Raw genomic sequence first — 13,273 nt, 5'->3', positions numbered from 1 at the left:
CCTGCTGAGCGAACTGCACTGGCTCTCATCGGATGACCTTTTGGAGTGGGGAGAGGAAAAAGAAATAAATCCCATTCAGTTCATCTGAAGATAATTTTTTTAGAAGAAATTCTAAAGTTACGGTCACTCACCAGGTGTGGGTATTTTTAGCTCTTGGGGGCCCAGAAGACATGGTACTGCCGGTTGTCTTGCTACAGGAACCGGAAAGCCCTTGTGAATAAATGCAAACAGTTGGAAAATAAGCTCTAATAAATACTGTATTTCAAAAGCATATGTTGAAATAAAACTTAACAGACCGCTGACTGACAGAGAGGAAGATTTAGAAAGTTTGGTGGCAGTCACCTGAGCAGCAGGTGTCACAGTCACAAGTGGTCGTGCAGGCGGTGACGGCGGCTGTCGCTGCTGCTGCTGCTGAATCTCCTTATGGAGCCCTGTTGTGTAGCCGGTTCCATTGTGGAAGTTGTTCACAGCCTAGAGGCAGAAGAACATGGACAAAAAGATCAAAGTGTCAGATTATGATGACAATAGATGAAGAAAAGCCTCCACAGGGTAAAATGACTTGTATAGTCCTGTGCATGCTATCAAGCCTAGAGTAAAGCAGCACACAGAGATAGGAACACATCACATGAAACACTGCTATTAAGGACTGGTAGCTCAGAGTATCTGTAGTTAAAGGACTTCAGTGTTAACAGCGAATCTGAGAGGCAGGCAAGCATGTTTAGACAAAAGTTTGACCTGAGTTTGCCTGATTATCTCTAAAGAGTTGTCAGCTTCTGTAACAACAGACAATGCATTTGAAAAGTAAATGCAGCCTTATTCAGTTTATCCTTCTTTAAGGAGATGTCAATAATTTCCTCCCTTTCAGCTTTTTACAAACAGACTTTCCTTACAAACAGCTGATGAAAAAGTCACCACGTTACCTGGCGCAGGAAGTTGTTGGCAACTAAAGCGTCAGGAGAAACACCTGTCTGATGACACGCCGGGCAAGTATGTTCCTCCGATTCCAGTAAAGCTGTTCTAATACCTGTGTGTAATTAGAAGCGTCAAAATAGGTTTCAGCCAAAGTAGGGAACTCTTTGGGGTTCTCATCAATTATAAGAACACACAGACGATTAATGGCTGGATATGGTCTTGAATGGAGAGCATGAAGCTATAAATGGTCATTAGTGTAAAAAATGCCCAGTATGCAGCAAATCGCTATACAGTTTTGACATTTCCCTGTTGTAACAGCTGAAGACCATAGAGTGGGCTGTGTCCTGATGTTTGGACTAGTCTTTTTTCTACTACCGAGTACAGCAAGAAGCCACCAACATCAAGGCTAATGAACAAAGCACATCTCAAAAAGCCATGAGTCGGTTCGAGTTTTGAAGGTTTAACCAACTCCTGTGGCAAAGAATGTAGATTAAATGCCCGACTGCCTGTTTGTGGCGGAGCAGAGTCAGTCACCAGAGCTGGCTCTATAGTTGTGTATGAGAGAAAGAGCTGTGGACAAACTACGTGCATTCCATATCTAATACTGTATTCACCTGCACAATTATGCACTCTTCTCGTACTCGACCTTCCGCATGTGAAGAAGATTTGACTAGATACACAGAAAGGGAAAAAAGCTCTTTGGCCTTTGGGGTTTTTTTCCCCCCCCCCCCCCCATTACGGAGAAGAGGCCTTTCCTACTCCGGGCGTACTGAAGTATGAAATAGACCTGGTAGCACAGGTGATCTCCTATTCCTGCTTTCAGAAGATCTGATGTGGTGTTTTGGATTAAAAAACACGGGAGGGGAGTTTACTCCTTACATTACATTACGCACTTACATTCGTCACAATAACTTGCTCCACAGCATGGAATAAGCACTGCATCCGTCACTGGATCTTTACAAATGGGACATAACAACTCGTTTGGAACAGGCCTGTCTGCGGAGGAGGAGGAGGGCTCCTCTGGTAAAAAGGGTGGCTTTTCCTTTTTCTCTCTAGCATAAGCTTCCCTGGAGGGCAGGTGGGGAAGGAAAAAGAAAAAAGTGAAAGATGGGAAAGGAAAAATTTTCCAAGCTTTGGATTTTATCAAACAAAGGTAATAGATGGAAGTCTTCTCACTCCACATTGGCTTTCTACAACGTAGGCATTTACGCTAAATGACTTCTCTAGAGCCACACTATCAGAAGAAGAAGGAGGGGGGAACATTTTTCCTTCTGCAGAACTCTCCCATCCGTTGGATCAACTACGAAATGAGCTCAGACTAGAAAAATAATTGCTTGACAGCTAGAGAGCAGGGGAAAGGAATCCCACCTCTCCTTTGCCAGAGGGTAAGTGCAAATTGCTGGATCAGGGTAAAGTTCGTCCCCAAGTAATTTCATTTTGTAAATGAAAGAAGTCTGTGCTACAGCTTCTACAACAGGAGATCCATGACAGAAAAAGGGAAGTGCTACCGAGTGCACTTTCCAACAGCCACTCCTGTCAGCACACAGCAGTAATTTCTTAGTTTATAGCAACAGGAACACTTCAGCCCGTTTCACACATGAGATTTGTTAAAAGTCAGAGGAGGAGGAAATCTCAGTCCAAGGGCTATTTGTTAAATTTTGCAAGAAGCCTTTGAAACATAAACCAGAAGCAAAATGAGCATTCAGAGAGAATGATGCCAGCTGGAAACACTACTGAAATGCCTTGCAGAAATACAGGTTCTTAGCATACCCCAAGGTCAGCCAGCTTCCCGGGGCATGAACAGTAGGACTACTCTATTTCAATATGGGAAAGTATCGCAGATTTTAAGGTTAAGATACGACGGTAGTGCTTCCTCCCTCGTAATTAGAGGCTGGCCACCTCAGCTGCATTGCCACTCAGACATTTACGCATGGTTGCTCTCATTCGCATTTTGGTCGGTCCGATTAATTCCATACTTACGCATTAATAGTTGGTATCGCGTATTTCCCAGCCTTTGTCAGCATGGCACCTTTTGTGTTGGGATCCTTCACCTCCACCAGGAAACTCCTTGGAATTCCGGTGCTCCTTTTAATTCTGCGAACAGGCTCCACATTTTTGTCCTGTTGAGAACAGCACACTTAAAATGACGTTTCAGAGATAATTTTAAGCAGCGAAAGCCTTTAATCCCCTCCTTTTACCTAACATAATGGCTGCTCGACTCAAACTCCTGCTTTCCCCAACGAGCATAGCCAGGACGTACCACAGGTTTGAGCAGAGTTTTGAACCCAGTCGTCATTCTTTGGCTTAACTTCAGGACCCTTCAGGGTGAAACAGCCCTTTGCTCACCGTCCGCTCAGAGCAGAGGCACAAACCTGTTCCCCCTCCAAAGCCCCTGGGCAACGTGTGAGAGCTTAATTCAGGGTCTCCAAATCAGCCCCCATGGAAACTTACATTCACATCTATATAGGAAGGCTGAATTCATCCCTCCTGCACGTACATTCAGGGACTGATGTTAAACGGCATGAATATTCAGCCAGAGGCTTCTGTAGTTAAAACTGACAGATACTCAATAGACGGGGTCGACAGAAACCTCTTGTTTTTAGAGGAAATACCAACAACTTTGAACTGTCATTAGAAAGAGTTAGAACCAGGAACATTTCCAGTACTATTGAAATAGATACAAATATCTATGAAAGTTCACTGAGAAAGATCCATGGACATCTTTAATGTCTGTGACCTAGAGAAAAAAAAAGTTTCACATTTAGAATTCCAAGTTTCCCTTGAATTTGGGAGGGCTTTGCAACATTGCCATGTAACATTTCGCCCCGAGAGAAACAATTCTTACTGGGAGTGTTCATGTCTTTGTCACATAAATGCCAAGGTAAAAAACCCTAAGAGCTCGGTAACACCAGAGGCCTGCCCCAATCTTACCCTATTTACCGGGCAGTTCTTGGCATAGTGGCCAGGTTTTCCACAGCAAAAGCAACTGGATGATGGTGGAGGCAGACCCAAGGGTTCCCTCAAGTAACTAGAAGGTTTGGGGGAAAAAAGGAAAAGGTATGCATGTGTCTCTCTTCTTAAAAGAAACATCTCCATACTTTTTCCATAACCTTTGAAGATCACATTTGATACTTACTTGGATGGATCGTATTCATGGCAGGACTGTATCATCATCGCCTTTATCTTATCCTCTTCGGAAGCATTGGCTTCAGCCAGGTTGGCAGTCTGTTTAACAGGTAATGGTTATTTGACACACACATTAGGCTACAAATAGGCTCTCTTTGTACCTTACATAAAGACTTGTGAAGCCAATCCAAGTTTTGTCCAAGCGGACTGAAGCTATGTGTAGAAAAAAGCCCACCAGCCAGCATTTTGAAGCTGGTCTTTAAGCTCCAGACTAGTCAAAGAAGCTAGCCATGGTACATTTAACTGAGAAAGATGTGTGCAAGTAGCAGTATTTACATTCTGCAGTGTCAAAAGGACACACAACTTCAGAGTCGTGGCAGTTGGTTTTGCTTGCTGAAATTCAGCTTCAGACCCAGAAGCATTAAAAGGAATCAAGCTTTCTATAATCCCTCAGCAAGAGAAAAGATTCTTTTCAGCAGACATCTGACCATCATGTGCTGTAGGCAGTCCAAACCGCACGGTTCCGCCCCCTCCCCCACCGCCACTCGCTTCTTCATAGGAAGTGACTGAACTACAATTTTTTTCCAGTTGGCACTGTCCTTTTAACACGCAAATTGTAATATAAACCTTACGCAGAACTAGATCTACGAACTATGGAAGCCAGATGGTTTTTTTTACACAGTACTTCTTCAAATGTTTCTATTACACACTAGTCCAGATACAAGCAGGGTCAAAGGGGGTGACTGTAAATTATTTGGAACTTCAAGCACCTATCCTACAGACCAACTGCTCATGTTTTCCTTTTTACATGCATTCACTCACGAAAGCAACCAACTAGTTTCCACATGTTATTTCATCTAGCTGTTCCATATATGCAGGAACATAATCCAGATCTCCATCTATGAAATCATTTCCAGTAACATTTGCAGAGAACTTTTATAGACACTTGACTGATTTGTCTGAACCCAAATGGTTTACAAAACACATCCAAAACCCACAACACATTTCTAGGAACAGACCACCATTCAAATATGGCATTCAATACATAGTCATAACAAAGCAGAGAAGTTCTTACTACACATTGCCTCCTGTGCCAGCCTGCACTAAAGAGGCTAGGGTAACAGTTCGGAGCTGCTTTGTTACCTATCTCCGTATTTCTGAAATCTTTGAATTTCTCAAAAGCTTGGACAGTTTTCCACATTTTAGAGTAAATTTCACATGACTTTACAGAACCAAGGGACAGCCCTGAGGGAGACCAATGTCTTTTGGTGGCTGCTTCCCAAACTAATTCTGCACACACCTCCACCCCCACCCCCACCCTGCCGCAAAATGTTAATTAACACAATTAAATTTATTAAGAAAATAAATAAATGCAGCGAGCGAGGGAAGACGTTCCCAGTGGGAAGGATTTCTTTCTCTTGGACATGAGCTCTGGCCTTCATTTTCAGAGGAAAGAACTAGCTCCTCTGCGTTAGGCCCTGCCTTCTCTAGTCTTTGTAACTTTAAAGACTATGCTTTTAATCACTTCTGTGGCTAGCACTACGCCTCTTCACCAAGTGCAATCACTAGTGTTTCCCCAGACAACGTTACACGTTGCTGAGCACAAAATACAAGCAGTTCCATTACAAAATATGCTTTCAGGCGGTCACGTCTGCTGATGTGCCTCGCATAAACACTGGCACAGTCCTATCAACAATTAGGTGCACTTGCACACTTTTCACAGTCTGCATGTAAACAAATTAGGTTGCGTCGTCCTCTATCTGTATGCCACAATTCAAGCAGTCCCGCACCATTCAAAGAATGGATCTGTAACTGTAATGACTAAAAATTCAAAAACAGCCATGCAATTGTCCATGTTCCAGAAACACGTCTGTTCCGGCTGTTGCAAAGGCCCTAGAAATGTCCATGACTTACAGCCAATTAAATCCTGCTGTAAAAATGGTGTTAGTTTCCAATGAACAATGAGCGGGACGTATGAAAAATGGTAAACAGCTTCTGAAGTGCTGCTTCTTTGTGTCTCGCAGATGAGTAACACTGCAGCATTACACTGAGGCCAATAAGGTGCTCCCCTTCCATCTTCCCAAGCTGGGAACTACTCTCTACAGGATAGTATCAAAGTAACATTTTAAAGTTAGGAGAAACACTCTGAATTATTAACAATTAATGTTTTGCTCATATTACAGCAGTTATCCAGCTAGAGAGCACAGTGTAAGGTTTGAAAATACAAGGATACACACCCACACCCACCCCTTTCTTTTTAACACGATTTCACAAGCAAGTACATCTAAGCATACCTTAATAAGCTGGGCCAGAGAAAGAGGTGCGGAAGGGTCGCCAATCTATTCAGAAAAATTAAACACATACTCAAGTTCTACAATCAAAACAGAGCAATAGTTCACCCCTACTGCTGTATGAAAGCCTGCGCTATATCCTCTGAGTGTCACTGGAAGAGCCACCTCCAAGCCAGTGGAATTTATACTTGTTCAAAACAAAGTCCAAACCTTAAACAGCTTAAGTAGGCCTACGTTGTTAATGAGAAGAAACTAAAGCAACCAACCCCTCCTGAGATCAACCTATTGCTCAGAATACCTCAGAGGGGGACCCTTGTCAAATGCTCACAACTGCTTAAAAGACGGAGGGTTAAGGAAGCTGTCCATTTGCAGCTCGAAAGGATCTAAAAAAATTATTTCCGTTTATTTGAGTAGGAAGTGTCACTACAGGAAACATTGTCAGTGCAGTTTATAAATTAATCAGTTAATAGCTCATCATCTACTAAATGCACACAAGTATGATTCATGAATGCAGTATAGTTTTTGCGCTGTCTTTCATTTACTTTAATTAGACCCCAAGTTCACGAATTTCTAGATTAAGTTATCCTAAGAGCTTACAAAGTGATCAGATCCAGTGACCTAGAGCTCATGTAATGCCTCACTCCATTCTAGTGAAGAACAAGCAGTTATACTTACAGATGAAAACCAACCACCACCACAAAGTAATGTTTGTACTATGAGGGCTATTTTGAAATGCATCGTTGCACGTAGCATACCCCCCAAGGGCCAAGTGGAGATCTAGGCCATTACTAGTCAAGTGTCTCCTCGAGTTACTTATTCATGTCTTAGCAGCAGAACAACAGTGTTTTCTGACCGGAAGAAAAATGCTGCCCCTTTTCCAAATGTAAATTCAAAGTGGTGGCGTACTGAAGAGTGGCACCAAGTTCAGTGGTGCAAACCTTGAACCTACAAGCTCTAAAAATGAGCATACATTATCGGTACAACACACAGTCACACAAGAAATATTCTAGCCTATTCAGTACGAAATGCAATGCGTTACTAGGCACAAATACCATTATTCACATTAGAACCGCGCAAATGTTGGCATTGCTCAGTTTTCACTATGCTGAATCAAATACATTGGATTTACAGCATACACTATGTTTCACTGGAAAATATGTTTGAGATATATATATTATAAATATTATATATAAAACATATATATTTTATATATTTTTATATACATTAAAAAATTAGTACAAGGCTACATTTCTTAGACTTAGGTGCAGCATGTAGAAAAAAGTTTCAGCTTGTGTTTTTACATACCTCTTTTGATGTTCTACTCGCTGGCCCAGTTCGACTTCTAGAAGAAGAAAGAAAGATGATCAGAACTTAAAATAAAGCACTCGTAACCAACATAAAGCAGGGAAAACAGTTTATAAAACCTGAACATCAAAACATTGTGTACTGGTAGTCTTATGAATACGGAAATTTATTTCTATACATAAAGTGTGCTCTCCTGGTGCATTCAGTGCAACTGAAATAAAACCCAAAATCCCATTCCTTCTTTGCCCCCAATGACTCTAAGGTACAGAATACAGCAGTGCAAGAAGAAGTCCTCACATATTTTCTTTCTGCTCTCTAAGTACCAAAACTGTGAAGACTGTGCTACATTTTTCTGTTCTTAAATAGTCAGCCATCCAAATACGAAGGCACTTTCAGGCAATCTGTATAGCCCCACTACCACAAATAGGTACCAGATAGAGCACTTTGGTTTCTACACTCCTCTGACAAAACGAGAACAGTTGTCTGTAGAAAAGTGTTTCTTGGTGGAAGCCCAAGCACTGTGTTCAGGTACCTACCATACTTAGCCTAAAGTGACTACAAATAGCAGTAGAAACATCACCTGAAAGCAGTTCCTAGGATTTTCTGAGATCGAGGAGGCCTGTGTTAAAAAAATAAGAAAAAAAGTCTTGATTACCAGAACTTCCTTTAAGATCATCTTGAACATGCTACAATATTTTAGGGAACACTTATGACACACAAGCCCTTGCCGAGATTCCACATACTCATTGGTCTGTACCTGCATGCTACTCATGAATCAAACATGCAACCGCCCATCTAGTTAACAAACAACTCATACCTCATCCAAAGCGTCCCACGAGCAGAGGCAACCCAAAGGCTGCTGTGCAAGTCCTGCACAAATAGAAAGGCTCATACTTCCTGACACTGCTACACCACCACCAGGCTCGCGAGTACAGCCACGTACCTCCTGAAGATGAGGAAGCGCGAGGAAAAGCTTTAGATTACCACACCATGGTTTCTTCATCCACTTGCCTTGAGGAAGATACTACAAGGTGACTAACACATTCCTGAAGGCCTCTCCACCATGACAGCATGCATTCACCATTCCCAAACATTAACAGCTCTACCAGTTGTTTCCACAATGGTTCCAGCTGAAGGAATAGAAAGCTGACCTGCCTGATCCATTTGCAACTTTAGCAGAGCAGCGGCATTCATCCCTTATCCCCACGTGCAGGTGCTTCTTGGATCTTTGATGCTAGTGGCACCTAGCCTCTCATTTTAGGGCAGCATTCCAACACCAGGAGAGGGCGTCATCCAACCAGAAATGGAGGCTATATTGACAAGACAGCACTAAGCATCCCCATCTAAATTAACCCCCCAAACAAGGCCATGCTTAGCAGCACAGTGCTGTGGCATCCAGAAACTCTTGGTAGTGCCTGAAAGCACTAATATGCCCAAAGCTTACAGGAGAGCCACATAAATTCAGGGGGGTTTGCTTGCAGATGCTTCATGGGTACTAGGATGCTGCTGTACTGTTTGTTTGAGACACGCTGAAACTTGCCGGTATACTTTATTTATTGAGAACTAACATTAGAAAGACACGGCATAACCACAAGTCAATAATATCTACTAATGGTGGAGGAGAGGTCTGTCTTGAAGAAGGCTGGAAAACATGACCATTCAAACCATGCTGACGCAGCTGATACAGAACTGGACTGGACGAATACATCGATGACAGCAACAATGCTGTAGTCAGGCTTACATTTGAATATCTGCAATTGTAATCAGATTCTCTGTCCTCCATAAATCTGAGGAATACAGCAGTAATACCTGGAGCACAGAGAGCAGCTTAGGGTGAAATCAAACTTAGAAAGGTAACTACCAACATTTGGGAATGTGCCCAACTGCTTTCTGAGCTTCAGGTTTGGAAAAGATCAACTGCTCCTTCACCGTCCTGGCACAAAAGGCAATACGCTTTAGGACGTTGCTCTTTTTCTCTTGCCCGACACAGGCATTGTCTTTAGGAAACTAATAGGAATCACTTAAGAATGAAACTTCTTGTTCGCACGGTTTGCCAGCTGGCCACTCTCAGTCTTTCCTCTGGAGACAGCATGCAGCCCCGCCACCCCCCACCCCTCTGGGGTGTAAGAATACCCTGCCCCCCCGCCCCCAAACAAAGGAAGCAGTCAAAAACTGGGACTCGGACTGCTGGCAGATGGGAAGCAATTACCAGTTCACACTGCAATGTGTCTCTCCGTTTACTCTAAAAGCAATACAAGCAAAAGCATAAAATAAGGAATCTCTCTGCATAGAGGAAACAGGATGGAGAACTTGACTCTCAGAAAAACCAACCCCAAGAACAAACCCAATTCAAACGTCTGAACAGCTACCACTGTTGGACTTTGAATGCCACGTCCCAGCGGGCTGAAAAATCTAAGTCTGCTTTGGGACAGATACATTCAAATCTGCCCTGTCACAACACAATTTAACAGCAGCTTTAACAAGAAAGAGACAACCGGAATGCCTCCGTAACCCAACAGGCACAAAGAAGGTGAACGCACTGAAACCCCTCCCACAGAACACAACGCGTTATGGCTACTTACCCAAGGTCTGTCTTGCCGGTAGCTTTAACTCCTCTAACAGGGACTCTCCTAACAGTTACCGATGAGTGCCTTGGAATCAGGGCATTGTCATCTGTGTATTCTGAAAACAACATCAATACAGAGAAAGCATCAGTCAGTTCGTAAGAGTGATATTAATATGTCATGACATAGCACTTCAGGGAACCCTTTACGGATAGAAAAGCAACATTTTACACACAGCGTCATGCTTTTATCATGTCCACACACTCACGGTACCTTTCCAGAAATCTTCAGGTCTGATAGTCAAACACAAGCAGCAAAATCTTTTCCATTTGTTTTGAATCGTTTCCATGCCAACAGCAAAATGGTCTCTAAAGTCACTAAAGCAGAGTCTGCTAAAACATGAGGCTCTTTCCTGATCTAACTTTCATTGCTTTTGCTCCTGTTAGCTTACAAAACCCTAGAACATGTCTCTATAATAGCGAGCACGGAAGAGGACACCCCCACCCCGCCTCCCACCTTTTAAAACACATCCCAACCATCCATTTTGCCTTCCCACCATCTTCAAAAAGAGTCCACCATCTCTTTTTTTTCCCCCCAGTGATGTGTAAAATCCTGTTTACTTTTAGCTTCTATTAGCATTGCTTCTATTACGAGATTTCCGTGATCACGCGGCTCGGAAAACTCTGAACAAGTTGGCCATCTTCACTCAAGGTTCACTGAAGGGTCTTTCCAAGATCATGCCAACACTTAGTCAGGACTCCTGCACAAAGTTATAAAACCCACTACCATATCTCCACAGGGAGGATCTCCAAGAACCCCCTTTAGGCAGGACATCCAGGCCTAGTTCTTTCCTTCATCTTCTGAAGGTGACTTTAAACACGTAGATGCTGTTCAATAAAAACGGAAAGTCACGGTTATGTATAAAACCCCAAAATCTGGCATACACATAAATGACACCAAAATGTATTCCTTAGCTTTGCTCTGACAACCGCTGGGGGATTTTTGCATTTTCACGGGGAAAACACCCTTACAAAAGTTCCAGTAAGCATCTGTGTCACAACCTGTACGTCTGCCTCTACCTGCATGTCTGTCTCTACTGCTGTATATGACACGCGATCCTGTAACACCCCCAAGACCCCTAACACCGTGCTGTTAAGTCTCCTCACAGATACTCTCCTGAACATGCTTTACCTATCTGTAGGTAAACAGCGTGTTTAGGTCCAACCACTTGAAAGGCTGGGGCCAAAGTTACAGTTACCGCAGCAGGCATGTTATTCTGTTTAAGTTTTAATACATCAAAGAGGGAGAGGAAAAAATCCTATGAGTACACATTGTAACGACAAGACTGTTGTGGGAATGTCACAGAACCACAGGAAAAAAGAAAAAAAACCCCAACCGATAAAATTTGAATGTTTAAGGAATGGAGATGGTTTCCAAGTCTTTGTATTTCTGACAAGTCATATCCAAAGTCTTTAATCACATGCAAGCTTTGCCAGACGGTAGATTACCAAACTGAAACAGCACACTAAGTAATACAAAACCATTACCGTCTCTGAGAATCAAGCACCATTTCTCAGATTCAAAAGAACTTAGGGTTTCTCTAAGAACATTTCTAGGTATATTCACCATAACTGATCTGCCATAAAACTTCAGTACTGCCCTGACACCGTTTAACACGCAGTACCACGACAAAAATGCACCGTTTGAAAGAAATGAAGAAATGATGCTCAATAGCATCTGAATGAATGTGTAGCATGGTGCAGCAAAGAAGCTGTATTAGCAAGAAATGCCAAGTACACTTTAGACAGAACACTCGTCTACAAGATGGCTTTCCAGGGTCTGCATAGATTCTCACTCACAGATACACTCTTGATCCAAAACGTTGCTACTGAGCAGTTTCTGCAGCAGCCAAGCACCGCTTTTCCAATGCGGTGGAGTAAAAGTAGCTGAAGACAAATTTCAGTCACCAAACCCACTTTTTTTTCCCCTTTAAATTAGCCACCCACTCCTTTTCTATCACGTTCAGCCTTCTCTGCCGGCTTTCAAAGAAATCCGGCAGGTCTGTGATGACAAGGCATTGTCCCACATTCCCTTATCGTTTTAGCTAGAAGGGTTCCCAGAAACCAAACCCCTTCCACGCGCGGTGTCGCACACGGGCCCTGTACGCTGCTGTGCCTGGCTGCGCACACAGCCCTGACGGCAGCTGCCAGCGCACAACCACGGAAGAGCAGCTCTGAGGCCCCAGCACAAGTCACCGCTGCCGGCCGTGGCCCAACCGCCTCACTGGCCGCCTGCGCCATCGCCAGCCGGCCGGTCCCCGGTCCCCGCGCCCGCCGCCCTCACGCACCTTCCATGGTCTGGGCATTGGTGACCTGCAGGTCGCAGTGGGTCGCCTTCAGCCTCTCGCGGCCCATGGTCTGGCGCCTGAGGTCGCGCAGGGAGATGTGGGGGCCGTGAAAGGTGACCACATCGGAGTTCAGCCTGGAGGAGAACTTGTAGTGGACACACGACATGGCCGGGGCCAGGCGGTGCCCGCTCCGCGATGGCACCTCACGCAGCAGCTGGCCTCGCGGCCCCCACAGCAAATCAGGGCCCACCGAGGGGCCGGGGCCAGCAGCGTGGGCTGAGCCCGCCGGCTCCTCCTCGCAGCCCCGGTGGGAGGACGATGGGGACAGGCCCTGGCTCGGCCTCCGCTCCCTCCTCGCACCAGCGCTGCCAGGCCAAGCTGCTCGCTATGGCAACCCAGGCAGCTCCGCATTGTGACAGAGGGGCTCAGGGGGCCACTCAGCGCCCCTGGGGGAGGGGCCTTCATCAGCCCCGCCTGGGCCGCCGGTGTCCCTGCTGTCCCCCAGCCTGTCACCGCCCCGTGCCCTGTCACCCCCCAGGGCTCCGGTGTCCCTGCTGTCACCCCCTGGGGCCTTCACCATCCTGCGTCACCTGTCAGCCCCTGCGCCTGTGGGGGCTCTCCCAACAGCCCTGGGCACATCACTGCCCCGTGCCCTGTCACCCCCCAGGCTGTCACGGCCTGCTGTCCCCTCCTGTCACCACGCAGGCTGTCATGGCCTGCTGTCCCCT

At 44.8% G+C, this 13,273-nt stretch overlaps 1 pseudogene; it reads right to left on the bottom strand.

Annotated features, from left to right (window-relative positions):
* Positions 1-590: 590 nt before the first annotated feature.
* Positions 591-12,711, bottom strand: LOC129785708 (E3 ubiquitin-protein ligase RBBP6-like; annotated as a pseudogene).
* Positions 12,712-13,273: the final 562 nt, after the last annotated feature.

Source organism: Falco peregrinus, chromosome 14 (assembly GCF_023634155.1).
Source record: "Falco peregrinus isolate bFalPer1 chromosome 14, bFalPer1.pri, whole genome shotgun sequence".
Taxonomy (NCBI): domain Eukaryota; kingdom Metazoa; phylum Chordata; class Aves; order Falconiformes; family Falconidae; genus Falco; species Falco peregrinus.
Note: the sequence above shows the minus strand (reverse complement) of the source record. Positions and strands in the feature narration are given on the sequence as shown.